The sequence below is a fragment of the Rissa tridactyla genome, chromosome 8, assembly GCF_028500815.1.
Source record: "Rissa tridactyla isolate bRisTri1 chromosome 8, bRisTri1.patW.cur.20221130, whole genome shotgun sequence".
Taxonomy (NCBI): Eukaryota; Metazoa; Chordata; class Aves; order Charadriiformes; family Laridae; genus Rissa; species Rissa tridactyla.
This window is the reverse complement of record NC_071473.1, coordinates 21,758,006-21,771,311: the sequence shown is the minus strand read 5'-3', so window position 1 is coordinate 21,771,311 and position 13,306 is coordinate 21,758,006. Positions and strand designations below refer to the sequence as shown.

The 13,306-nt window shown below is 48.9% G+C and overlaps 1 protein-coding gene across 4 annotated transcripts in view; it reads right to left on the bottom strand.

The window, feature by feature from the left end:
• FAM20B (FAM20B glycosaminoglycan xylosylkinase) overlaps window positions 1-1,749 on the bottom strand; it is a 28,137-nt gene extending 26,388 nt beyond the window's left edge. Inside the window, exons 1-2 of one of the 4 annotated variants that reach the window (XM_054212323.1) lie at window positions 1,667-1,703; window positions 777-901 (exon numbers count right to left, since the gene is read on the bottom strand). The gene's annotated coding sequence lies outside the window, so the exon portion shown is untranslated. Of the gene's footprint in view, window positions 1-776; window positions 902-1,030; window positions 1,169-1,666 lie in introns of those variants that run through there. The other 3 variants (XM_054212320.1, XM_054212321.1, XM_054212322.1) reach the window with 3 other exon arrangements.
• Window positions 1,750-13,306: the final 11,557 nt, after the last annotated feature.

Here is a 13,306-nt window from a genome sequence, read left to right as displayed (position 1 = left end):
ACCGTTGTGGGCAGATACGCAACAACAATTACACGAGCTGGAAATGTTTTAGGGAGCCTTGTTCGACTCAGAAGTGAAACCAAAGCAGTGAGAAAATTCTGTAGTCTTCTTTTCCACCTTGATGTTTTTATGTTTATTCAGTTCATACCCAGGATGGGCACCAAAAACTCAACCAGGGTCCGTATGTCCACCTGACATCTAGCAACAATAAGCCTGTCTCTGGTATAAGATAGCACCAATGGATTTCCCCCGCTCCCAAGAAGAGAGGCAGCAGACAACGCACCAGAGGAGAAGAGACTTTGGCATCAAAATTGAGCTGCCAACTTTGTTAACGTGCGAGGAAACAAAATCCGCCTCACCCTCCTGAGATTTTGTACTGCAAATGGAGACAAATCTTATTGCAACTAAGTAGGTCAGACTTAAGGACATAAGGGGTGCACGGAGTCATTTTCAAATTAAAATAAGACCACAGTATTAATACCCTGTTCTGTAATAAGTACCAGGTGGGATCTATTCACATGGAATTCACTGCCAAGATGAGAATCTACATTTTACAGTTTTCTGTTTGCTCAGACTCTAAAGCATGCACATATATTGTAGGGCCAGGGCCTCAGTGAGCATAAACCAAAACAGCTGCACTGCTTATACACATCTGTATCCAGAAAGGATCTCAAGACAGATGTCCTGTAAAAATGGCTAAAACCATGGCTTCAACAACTACGGTCAGCATTTCTGCTCAACAATACGCATCTTATTTTTCCCAGCTGGACAATGACCTTAGCCAAGCTGCAAGTGGTACTCTGTGAGCGAGTCCATTGTGCAGAGGGCTACTGACGAGCGAGCGTGAGCACATCGTTAGGAAGGCAGCAGGCTTCACAGCTGTGCAGGGCTCTTTTCCCATCTGAAAGCAAGGATCCAGAAGAGGAAGGAAACGTAAGAGCGCAGATAAACATTCACATCTGCGATAGCTGTGTCCGCGAAGTCCTTAACTGACCACGGATGAAATCGGGAGGTATTTTGGGAACCTGACCTTCCAACATATGGAGACCGTGGAGGTATTTCCCAGCGAGGCAGATCTGTCTCACACCGAACAAGCCCTACGTGCTGGAGGACCCGGCCGGCCGCATCTCGGCGCGCTGCTACCGCCGGCCGCGGAGACCCGCGGCAGGGCAGGCCGGAGCGGGAGCCGGACCCGCGGGAGCCCTCCTCCCCGCCGCCGCCGCCGCCTCCTCCTCCTCCTCCTCCTCCTCCCGCGGGGCAGCTCGGCGGGAGGCCGCCGCTCCCTTCCCCCCCGGCCAGGCCCGGGCCCGGCGGAGCAGCTGCGCACCTGCGCGGGCGCCGCGCGCCCCTCGCCAACGGCCGTAACGGTTCTAACGGCTCCTCCCTCCCTCCCTCAGCCCGCACCCAGCCCCTGCGGCGTCCGCCCGACCCCCGCCGGCCACCCCGGCCCCGCAGGGAGGCGGCGGGCCGTCTCCCCGCCTCCCGCCCCAGGCCGGTGCCCCGGGCAGGACGAGGCGGCAGGGGCGTGCCCGCCCCTCAGGTGCCACCGCCCCGCCGAGCCACGCAGGCAAGCGCGGCAGTGGCCTTCCCCGGCCTCCGCCGCCCCGCGGAGCGCCCGGCGGACCGGACCGCACCGCCCCGTCACCCCGCGCCCCTCCGCACTCACCGCGCCCGGCGCCCGCGCTCCATGCCCCCGGCCGGCCCCGCCGCCAGCCCCCGCCAGCTCCCCAACATGGTGCCGCCCGGCAGCCTGCCCCCGCCCCGCCGCCAATGGGCGGCCGCCCCGCCTCCGCCGCTCCACTCGCCGCCCGCCCACCGGCCAATCAACAGCCCGCCTTTCCCTCGCCAAGGGGAGGAGTCGCGCCCTCCCATAGGCCGGCTCCCAGCGCCCTCCGCCCCTCTCCTCCAATGGGAAGGGCGGAGGGAGCGCCACGGCCGACCGGCCAATGGGGTGGGAGCAGCGGTTAAGCCCCGCCTCTCCCCGGGGGGAGGGGCGCGGTCTGCTGCTCCGGGGGCGGGGCCAGAGATGTTAGGGTGAAATGGAGGGAAAGTGGCCGGTTTGGGCTGTATTAAAAATACTTAGCTCTGACTGCGTGCAGGAGCGGGTGGTGACAATAACATTGTCCAGAGGCATTTGGCTTCTGTAAATGTAGAATTGTAGCCCTGTTATCCTATAGTATACAGTATTATTATACTGTATTATACTACGTATTATATATATATATACATACACACCTCTACATATTAAGACTATATTATGGCCCTAAAGAATACACCTCCTTTTAAAATTTATCCATAGCATGAATAGAATCTGTATATCTATGCGCCTGCTGTTGCAAATCATCTATTTAATTTCGGTTTTCCCCCCCTGGAGCAATAATAATGCTCCAGCGTCGATTTAATTTAGCAGGCGTTACTCCGAAGTTTGGCAGCGAAGGCGCAAGCTGGTGCGCCGCCAGCCTGCCTCAGCAGGAGCCACCACTGAACAGCACAGAAACGTTCTCAGAAAAATATTACAGCGAGAAAGACGGGGGAGCGGGGGGTCAACAAGGCACGTTCCGTCACACACACCACCCAGGGCGCGCAGACGCCATATGCGCTCACTAACGACAGCCTATACATCCCGTTCCTCCATGGCTCTGCGCTCTCCAGAATGCTTTCTCCATGGGTTCTGCTCCACATGCTGTTCCTCGTCATTTTTTGTCCCTTTTGCCCACCCTATTTCCACTTATTCCTGGAATCAGCCCATCAGGCCCTGGGAGATCACTCCCTCCCCTTTCTTCAGACCTCCTGAAGGCACCTCCCCTAGTTCTTCACCAACCCAGTCCCCACCATCCAGGTCTCCTTCAACTGCATCTTGCTTTTCCTTCCACAAATTATTGTCGCTCAAGACTAAACACTATTATTATTATTATTATTTTGCTTTATTTGGGTAGGGGAAAGGGAGAAGTAGTCCCATGCATACATACTTGGAAGGTGGTCTCCTACACTCCATACCCTCGGGTGAGAGGTGCAAGTGAAGCAGGTCCGAAGAGGCCAAGTGGGAGCGCCAGATCTTAGTTACCAGGGCAATGAGAGGAAGAACGAGATTTCCATCGCAGAAGTCCATGGCGGAGGAAGCGGGCTCCTGCGCGGCAGCTCCATCCCTCAGCTGTCCTCCTCCAGGCGGCAAGGGACAGTTCACCACCAGCCACAGCGGGAACGGAGCCGTGGGGTGGGCTGTCGGGGAAGAGGGGAGCTTGTTGGGAAACGCATCGTGGTTACGACCCAATCCCTCTGGCTTCCACCAACTCCTCCCTGAGCCAAAGAAAGTTTCTTTCTGCGGCGCTGGAAACCCCTCGCAGAGAGACGGCCAGAATGCGCTGAGGAATTTTTCATCTTGCACGTGGATCTAACATGTCCCACACAGAGCATCCCGAATTTGTTTGGTATCCTGCATCCTAACAGCACTATTTTTATTATCGTTGGCTCGCTGTGACTTTATAGAAGTAGTTGAATGCAATACCTTTGACTACTTTAAGACTGCAACAAATGCTGCATTTGCAGACTGGCCTGTCTGAAGTGGAAAATAAATATATTTCTTTCCAGGAATTTTCCCCTCCCCTCCTCCTTTTAAGCCTCGGAATGAAAACCTTTTTTAACGGGACTTTTTAAAACCCCTTTGAAAAAAAAAAAAATAAAAAAAATATCATACCTAGTACTTTATGACTTCCTGCCCCAAGCTTCCAAGCGTCACAAGCAAACATCTTCACACATGTCCATGCACAGGATACTTTTCTCGTGCAATGATATTGCTAGAGGCAAAGATACTTAAATATATATATTAATAGCGTGGTTTCATTGTTATGGACTGCATCTCTGCTAACTCCTCACCGAATTAAAATTTTAAACCGAAGTACAGTTATGGTTTCCATTATTAATTAGCACATTAATATTTAAGTCTGAGCACTTTACAGCTATAGAAACATTAAGAGCTAGAAGGGGGTGAGTGGCTTATGTTACAGACAAGCCATGGAGCTGAGGATGGCGGATGGCAGAGGGACCAGGAGGAGACAGGGTGGTCACGATGGGCTACCATCTTCCGAAGCCGACGGGCAGAAGAGCTCCATTACCGCTTGCCAAGGAGACAGCGGATGCCAGGAAGATCAAGAAAAAGAGCTAACGGAGCTGGGGGTCTCTACAAAAATCTGTAGGTCTTGGGAACAAGGACTGTGTCAGGCTGGAGAACAAGGTCTGACTGGGGAACAGCAGTCAAAGGACTGTCTCAAAAGCTGGGGCTGGTGTGGGAAAGAAGCCAGAGAGGCTGTTAAATAATTCTATCTGCTCCAGGAAAATCTCTGCATGCTCGCAAAGAGAAAGCTTTACATCAATGTGCACACTGTCACCAGATGCTGCACAGATCTTCCTATCCAAAGAGGTGTGTGATCCTGGCAACAGACTGAAATCAGATTTATACAATAGAAAAGAAATTCCCAAGTCAAGAACACCACTTAGACCCAGCGAAGCATGCTAAGTGTCGCTTTGCAGAAGATATCTATATAAAATAAAACCACGTGCCAATGGAAACAACAAGCTAAAGTTACAGAAATAATTTCAGACAGGGTAATGCCGAGGTCAGGTATCAAGCACAGGCTCTCGCATGGAAACTCTTTAACTAAATAGGTGTTATCGCCAACTCTACATTTCTCCCTGCTAGGCAGTGGTGAGAAGAGCAGGTATCAACGCCTTGACTTACCTCTGAAGAGGAATTCTTGGATATTGTGAAACGGGAACGGTGAAAGAACCTGAAGTAGCAGGACCAGTGGAGATGAGACAGAGCCTGGGGAAGGACAGGGCAGGTGGGTTGAGGAGCACTTCCGTGCATGGGGTATACTCCATCTTGCCAGGCTTGGCTGCATCCCATCACGTTAGCGTGGTGGTTCATGCAACCTAATGGCCACCCTCCCCACGCCTTCCTTGTGGTGCTACCTTTAGGCAAAAGGAAGGGCCGCAAGGTCACCGTTCAGCTTAAAGATGCCACAAGAAAGCTTTCACCAAGACTAGAAAGTGGCAAAGGATTCCTTCAGTACGTGGCCAAAAAAGCCAGATCCTTTGTACTGGGATCAGATGGATGGGGGAATCTGGGCTTTGGACCAAGCACGCAGGAGTCTCCCAAGCAAGCACGACAAGCAAGCGTGACACAGGATGACCTGGTGCCTAAGGAGCAGACAGGACAGGCTTGCTCCTCTCTCCTGGACCTATCCAGAGGGAAGGAAGGCAACAGACCTCCCTTTCCAGATCCAGCCTGAGATACTGTGCCCTCCAGCTGCTGCTCACTACCAGCAGACGAAGTCACCAGCACCAAACTCCTGCCCGCTGAGAAGTTCTGCGTCGTCACTCCCTAACGTGCTTCAGGGAAAAATCCAGGGGGTTAGTTTGTACCGGTGCTTTGAGCCACCTGGGGTGATTTTGCCTGAAGCAGATGAGGAGACGCACACCCCGACTGCTCCCCAGACAATGCTGGGTAGAAGAGGTACAATAAGCAGCTACACGCGTTCGTATTTTAATAGAGTACCGTGCCCTGAAGCATGAAGTTAAAGCAGTTATACAAGAGATTACAGATCTTTTTATAGCAGCGTCAGGCTTATTTATACAATTAGATTGTAATTTCTATAATTAAAAATTTGGGATTTTTTTTTCCCCCTCCTAAACTGTGTTTAACTGGGAAGACAAAAGCATACATTTAACATTTAAACTTCCTTAATTGCTTTTAAATGTCGCTGCAAATTAAACAATGTTTATCTGCAGTATAACTGACAAGCAGCATGAAGATGTCACCTCTCCACCCAAGCAGGAAGGCTGGTAAGGCAATAGCGTAGCAATACAAATTTGCATTGCACGAGCTGATTTTATACTCTTTGTGTGTGTCTGTGTACCTTTGAAGGCCCCGTGCCTGTTCCTGCCTGTTCTCCTGACAAATCCCAGCCTTGTCCCCCGGTGGAACAGCAGCCAGGTCACTACAGACCAAACCTCCTGCTGGCGAGGGGGGGGAGAAGTCCTGATCCCATGGAAGAACAAAATAAAAAGCAGTTAAACAAAGGCCAGAAGTTGGTTGGGGTGGGTTTTCCATGGAGAACAACCGCTACCCTCTGCATCCTTCCCACCAGAGGCTGTGCCGGGAGAAGAGGGGGAACCTGAGCATCATTAAAGTCTCATCAGAGCTGCACGCACACCAAAAACCTGACGACAGCACCGGCGCGGCCATTTCAAATCAGCCAGTCCAGTCACTGCAAAAAGAAAAACCAGGGAGTTCAAGGTGGTTTTCTGTGCTTTCACATTTTGCATTAAAAGAATGAAAGATTAACTACCTTTTTTTTTTTTTTTTTGATTCAGAGTATTTTTAAATTAAACTGCAACTCCGGTTTGGTTGCTTCATGAAGCACCAGTGGCCAAAATCAATTTCTGGAAGGTAGGGTCCGGTGAATAAAAGCTGTGTGCATTATTCGGAGTCTTGTTTAAAAGACGAGGGTTCAGCGCAGCCTGGGAAAAAGAAAGGGAAAAGAGAGGCTGCCTTGCTTGGAAAACAAGCTCCACAGAGCAAGACGATGCCAAAGAAAAGGAGCAATACCTACCGTACAGAGATTTCCTTTTCCCATTAGAAATAATAGACGTGTCAGAGATATTGGATTAAAACAATAGTGTTTCAAGCTTCTCGTAACAAGTCAAGCCCTGTTCAGCTGAAAGGTTGAAACGAGTCACTGTACCACGATAACATGCCAGCCAGGCTTTTGTATACCTTTCTTCTTCTCTCGTACGTGTGTATGAGCCTGAAATAATTCAAGATATTTAAACCATAACTGGCTGACTTCAGAGCAAACCAAGTCAGTCGTGCAGAGGCTCCTACCGTTTTTCCAATTGCTTTTTCAGGCTGTCAAAGTCACATGGGATTTTTTTTTTTTTATTTTATTGGTGTGACTGTTTTATCTGATTCCCAGTAGGAAAGCCCTTCGTTCTTCACATAAGCCTTTTGAAAGCATGGCTCAGCCATTTTGAGAGACGTCACAGCAAAGATCCTAAACACGGGCTTGAGAACCGGCTTGGGATCAAGATTAAATAACTTAGAGAAGATTCCCCGACTTGGCTGCTTACACAACAGCTACGGTTCTAGGGCCGAAAGAGTTCCTTGCATGGAAAAGGCTTCCAGTTCCTCTCCTGGCGAGACAGGACATCACCCAAACTTACCTAACTTTTATTTAAAAGGAGCGATGGATGCCGCTTGTCCTCCATGGCTACCAGTTGACACACTTCTGCACAGATAACCCTCTTGATGGTTTCCCTTCAGGGCTGTAGGCAACTGCTGCAGAATACGGGGTGAATTTATCTCTCCCCTTTCATCCAGAAGGTGACTGAGCACCGTTCGCTGGCAGTGAATTCAGGAGGCAACCAAAAGGAAATACACCTCTGAACGGCAGCCCTCTGGGCCAGAGCTGGGCTTGGCGGCGGGGGAGCCTCCGTTACCCCATCTGCAGCTGGTGGGGCTGCGGATATCGCATCGGGGGGGTAACCAGGCAGGGTTTTGGGGTTGTGGGGACAAGGTGAGAGCAAGCCCAGCCATTTGGGGGTTACGCTATTCACATGTCGAATCTCATCCTATTTCCATGAGCGTTTCCAGACTTGGAAGCTGGAGCTGTCCGTAAGACTTTTTCGTCTGTAAATACTTTTCATCTCAAAGCTTTTTACAGAGATGCCGGGTCTGCGCAGAAATCCCTTCCCCGGTTGCCGAGATAAGGCTCCCAATTGAAAAAGAAGTGATTGCTTGGCCAGCTCACAGCTCCCCATCGCGTATTAAACATTGATCTCAGCAGAGGAGAGTACGGAGCTGGAGGGAGGGTTGGCATGGCTAGTCAGTTAAGTAAAACCATACCGCAATTTGGCTACCGCTCTGAAATATTCATTATTTTGAGAAGCGATGTGGTATCTTTAAAGCCCTCGATACACTGGAGCTTGAACTTCCTCTCGGATGGAAGGCATCTCCAAAGACGGAGCGAGGGTCTAGCGCTAAGGCCGATCAACCAACATCATTCCTCCAGCGGGAAAGTGATTCCTGAACACAGCGTAACACCAACTGCATCCAGCCTTGCTCACCCGCAAAACCAAAGGTCAACTCCTCCTTGCAAACAGCTCTAGCAACCACTGAGTTTATATGACAGCTCCTTTCTACTGCACGTTCTGTCCCCGCTTGGCCCAATCCCACTCCGTTCTCTCTTCTGCAGGCAACGCAAACATCAGAAAATTAAACATGTTATCATCCTTGGAGGAAATTAATTAGACCAGGCAATTCTGGAGGTGAATAGTGCACTTCCAGCACTCGGGTTCACCGTGTTTCAGACAGTGTATGAGAAACGGGAGCGCTCTGGGACTGCCATCATCCCTCGCGCAATGCCTGGCTGCGCTCCCATCGCCAGGAGCCTCCTCAATAACCATCCTCTTATTTCTGATCATGAGCCTTGCACGTAAATGGGGATCCCGTGCTCAACTGGAGCGAAAAGGAAACTTATCCCTCTTTAACTGGGATGCTCTCTGCCCAGAAGCAAATGCAGAACACAGAGGCAGTGAGGTATCCCAAGACGCTAGGAGCCAGCCGCTCAGCTAGGTGACTTGCAGCAGGAACAAGCAAAACACAGAGCTGTTGCTCTGCATATTCAAAATGCATGTTTACAATCTGACAAACCTTTTTGCTCTTGCATTTTTAAACCATGGTCCAGACTGGAGGGGAAATTATTAGCATCCTGATTTTGCCTCGGCATGGAGCAGCTCCCTCCCAACGGTTCTAGCTGTGCAAAAGAAAGTCCTTTGGGAAACTCAACCCATTACAGGTACCTTTTTCATCTCTCATAGAATATTCCTCATCATCCTCTTTTCTTTTTGGCAAATGAGCTTTTGTGGGTTTAGCTACAAGATTTTTTTTAAAGAATATGAATTATTTCTAATAGAAAAAATATAAAGGACTTTTATCTTTTAATTGGACTTAGAAAGATGAAACTTTTCACTAGAAAAAAAATATAAAGTTTTCTCTAAAAGAGGACACAAAGGAATCTAATTACTGGCCTATAGTATCAGGAACAAGGACCAGCAAGACCTGCAGAATGTCCTTCCACACGTCTCCACAGGGTGTCAGTGTTATTTCAAATTTGGGTCATTTTACACTGGAATCAGTGTAGTTTTCTCACCACATTATTTTTATGAGTCTGCCCCTCAGAGAGCTGCTGCCACCACAGCCTGCTTGTTACAGAGTCTCCCCCTTTCCTCCCACAGCCGGCATTAAAATGAAATTCCTTAAAATGTGGAGGCAGAAACACATAGTCATGGTGGTCTGGGGACAACGGGAGGATTTCAGAGAGATTTGAAATGGGGTTGACGATCACCACTCCAAACCTGCCACCAGTTTGCTGGCGGGATTCCCAGTTCCTGCTGGGCCGTGATCTTTCCGCAGGTGATCCAAAGCTCTTCCACATGCGCCTGCCCAGGGCTGTCTTGTCCTTTCCCTGACAGATACGAGCATCGCTGGCACTTCAAGAGACTGCCGTGACCCATTCTGTGTTTTAAAGCCATTTGAGAGCCGACTCTGAGGCAGAATAAAGCTGTTTAAGTTGACCCTTGCCAAAAACTATTTTCCAGACACGTTACTAATATGGCTGTGCTGAAACAAGGTCCCACTGTACTCTGGCAGCTGTGGCAGATGTGTGGTGCGACACACAATATCCCCACCGACCTGTGTACTCCGAGTGACCGCACAAGCCGGCTTCAGTTCTTCTGCGGGGGCTTCTGCTGAGGACGCCTTCCGAACCAATGCTCCCATTCTCACCAGCTTTCTTCAGTTTCCATGGGTCCAGCCTGCCTTCCACCATACCTCTACTCATACAATAACTCCCCTTTCTAACCTGTAATTTTGGGAGAGTTATTGGGCATACACCTCAGTTGTATGTCCAACAGGGATGAATCCTGGGTCAGGAAGTTTCTACAACCGTTAAGTACTCAGCCTTTCAAGTTCTTTATCATATTATTCGAAAATGGGCCATTTCTTACTGATATTAAGGACATAATCCCAAAGAAGTTTTCATGAAAGGAATACTCAAGAATGTGCTTGCATAGGGACAGGCAACAAACAGGCAGCACATTGCATGCTTAGCCCTGCAGAGCACATGCTCTGCCTTAGATATCAGGCAGCGGTTTGACAAACAGCAGTGTTTTTCGGCAGAACCCCCCATTTAAGTTGCCCCCATCACGCTTCTCACTGTTCATCCTCCCATTCCTATGCCAGCCCTTCAGTGGTGCCAATACGATAGCTTGTGAGGCCGTGCAGTAAACTGAACCACAGAATCGACCTTGATTAAAAATCATCTGGCGACAAAGTAAGTACACATTTAACCCTGATTAATTATCCCATCTAATTCACCAACCAGCTGCACAGTAGTTATGCCATCAGGAACTGGCATGGGAGGAGTGGCGGGTGGGAAGGAGGGGCTGGACACAAATCAGCGCCACTGACAACAGCAACGTTCAATCTGGAGCACCCTTGGAGTTTGACCCGCGTTAAAGTAACAAAGAGCCGAAACCCCAGATCTCCAGAAATACCCAGGGGTCTGGTTTCCCATAAATGACAGGGTTTTCATGTTCCTCCTACACAAGCAACCAGCTTACTTTATCTGCCGAATCTGTCCCAATCTCTGCAAGCAGAGAAGCTCAGAAGTTGGGAACAGGCAGCTGGGCTCCTGATCTCCAAGTTGCTACTCGCCTCACAAGCTCAGCAGCTCTCAGATGGTCATGCACAAGCTCATGGTTAGTCAGAAGCTAACTGGTGGGCCCTCCTATCAGTGGCCAACCTTCCTTACTACAGCCCTTTTCAAAGGCTTTTCTATGGGATGAGCACTACGCTTCTACTAAATTATGACTACTTTTTCAATCTGAAGGAAGTTGGGATGGGATGGTGGCAGGTGACACAAGGGGATAAGGGCCTCACATTGGACAGGTGACCTGATGGAAGGCCAGGCTCTGGGATCAATGCCAACTATTTCCAGCACAGAGGAGGGAGAGGGGGATGTTTCCTCTCTAGCTGCAGTCCTCAAGGGGAGAGCGAGGAAGATCGCATGCCCCAAAGAAACTCCAGGACAAGACAGCATCTTGCAGACCTTCACCAAGACTCCAGAGCAGTCGTTGCGCTATGGATTCTGTCCTGGCTGGCTGAAGACAGCTGGTTCTTTCTGCTTTCCCCTGCCACAGCAGAGCAGGGCACCAAGCAGGCTACCAGCCTCACAGCAAGCCCTGCTCCCACTCAAAGCTACCTGGTGGTCTGCAGAACATAAAAAGATTTTGGAACAGCTGCACTAGATGATGGTAGAGAAGGAATATTGACCGGGACTGCCGTGGCTATTTCTTAAGTTTTTAGAAAAGAAACATCACGGCAGCTATTTAGTATGGTTTTTGAGAATTCAAATATTGACAGAAGGAAGTTTTCCAAAGGATGCCAGCAGCTTTTGCAGCAATCCCAGTAGTAGAAACACACTGCGGCATCAGATGTGGGCTGCAGCACAGACCAAACCCACAAGCTCCACACAGGCGGCAGAGCTACCAGCTGAACTGCAGCAGCTCTTCACCCTTCTGTAAAGATGTCTGACTGTGCACTGGAGCAGGGGGTGGCGAGGGTTGGAGGGTGGAAGGGAAAGGCTGAAACGCCCCGAGGAACTACAGTCTCGCTTGCCAAATCCTGCATTTTACTAGGAAAGGGAGAGAGTGACTTCACTTTTTACCTCCCCTTCCCCACTTTCTCCTGCCCCAAACAGACAGATGTGGCTTTGCAAGAAATTAATTACAGATGGAGGCTAAAAAAAAAAAAAGGGGAAGAAAAAAAAAAAAAAGAAACCCTCAACCACAAGGCTTTTTCCTCTGCAGACTTGAGGATGGATGGGGCGACCTGGGAAAACTGGCAGATGGAAAACCCATTACAGATGTGAGGTTTGGAGAATAAGGCTGAGGGACAATTTGAGAGTTGTAAATTTTAAGTTTGGGGGTATAAATGCACTGCTTAGCAACAAAAAACAAATAGGAAACAAGACGCCTCATGAGAGAGACACTTAAATATTTTAGAATCCCTATTTGAGGTGAAGACTACATTACCAGAGGCCTGAGGGGCTGCTATTCTCAACAGTTAAGAGTCAAGATAGAAAGAAAATCAGGACTTTAACCTCATTTCCACGCAGAAATGTATTTAACTTATTTTGGGCAAGAAAAACAGTTATTTATTTGTTCCCATACATGTTTTGCACGGCGCATACCTGACGAGATCAGAACACATTGTGTATCTTGAAGTGCTTTGCTACCCAGGAAAGATTTCTCACAATGCGTTCGAATACATGCAGGGAAGCTGCTTCACTGGGGTCTACAATCATTGCTACCATATGTCTGACCCTTGCTACATGGTCCAATACCTTTTTGTGCGGCTGCATAAATCTTCTCCTAAAATTCCTGACATCTCAAAGGATGACAGGGGCCTCCGTCTCAAGGGAGAAGAGGAGAAGGGTGAAAAAGAACAGATCACCTGAAAACAAATGCTGAATGTTTTACGCTGTTTCTTCACCATGAAAAGACAAGGATAAAGGGGAATGAAAAAAAAAAAAGAAAAGAGACATTACCAGCTTTGGAAGGTCAAATGTTACTGCTTTTGCCTTTTTTTGATCCATCAAAACACTGGAAACGAAGTAAAGCAAAGCACAAAGCTTCCAAATGGAGCCTACGACCAAAGCCTCACCTTCTGCAGTGAAACATAAGGGACCTCATTAAAGATTAAAAAAAAAAAAAGAAATTCACAAGAAATCAAAACTCCCTTTAGAAATTATTTTTCTTCTAAGAGCCTGTAAAAGTAGTTCTTTAAATACATACACACACCCGTACATATGCATGCACACATTTATATACAAAAAAAGGAAGCGTCAGGAAGTTCTTTGCCTTATTATGGGGCATCAGCCCATGATATTATCTCTGGGGTACGCTGAATTGGTAGGAGCATGCTCTGATCCTCTCCTGTGCTGCTGAACGTGACATCATTCTGCTTCTTTCATGAGGGAGGTCCACATTAGCGGAGTTCGGAAATAACCCAGACATTCCCATTTGGTTTTGCTCCTCGAGCTAAAAGGGAAGCTCCAGGCCCAGGGTGGTTGTTTGGGTTGGTTTTTTTTTTCCTCGCCCCTTTTTTTTCCCCTCTATCTGAAAAAATCCCAAGCACACAAGCACAACCAAATAACCCTTGAAATAACTAACATCTGCAAGAGTT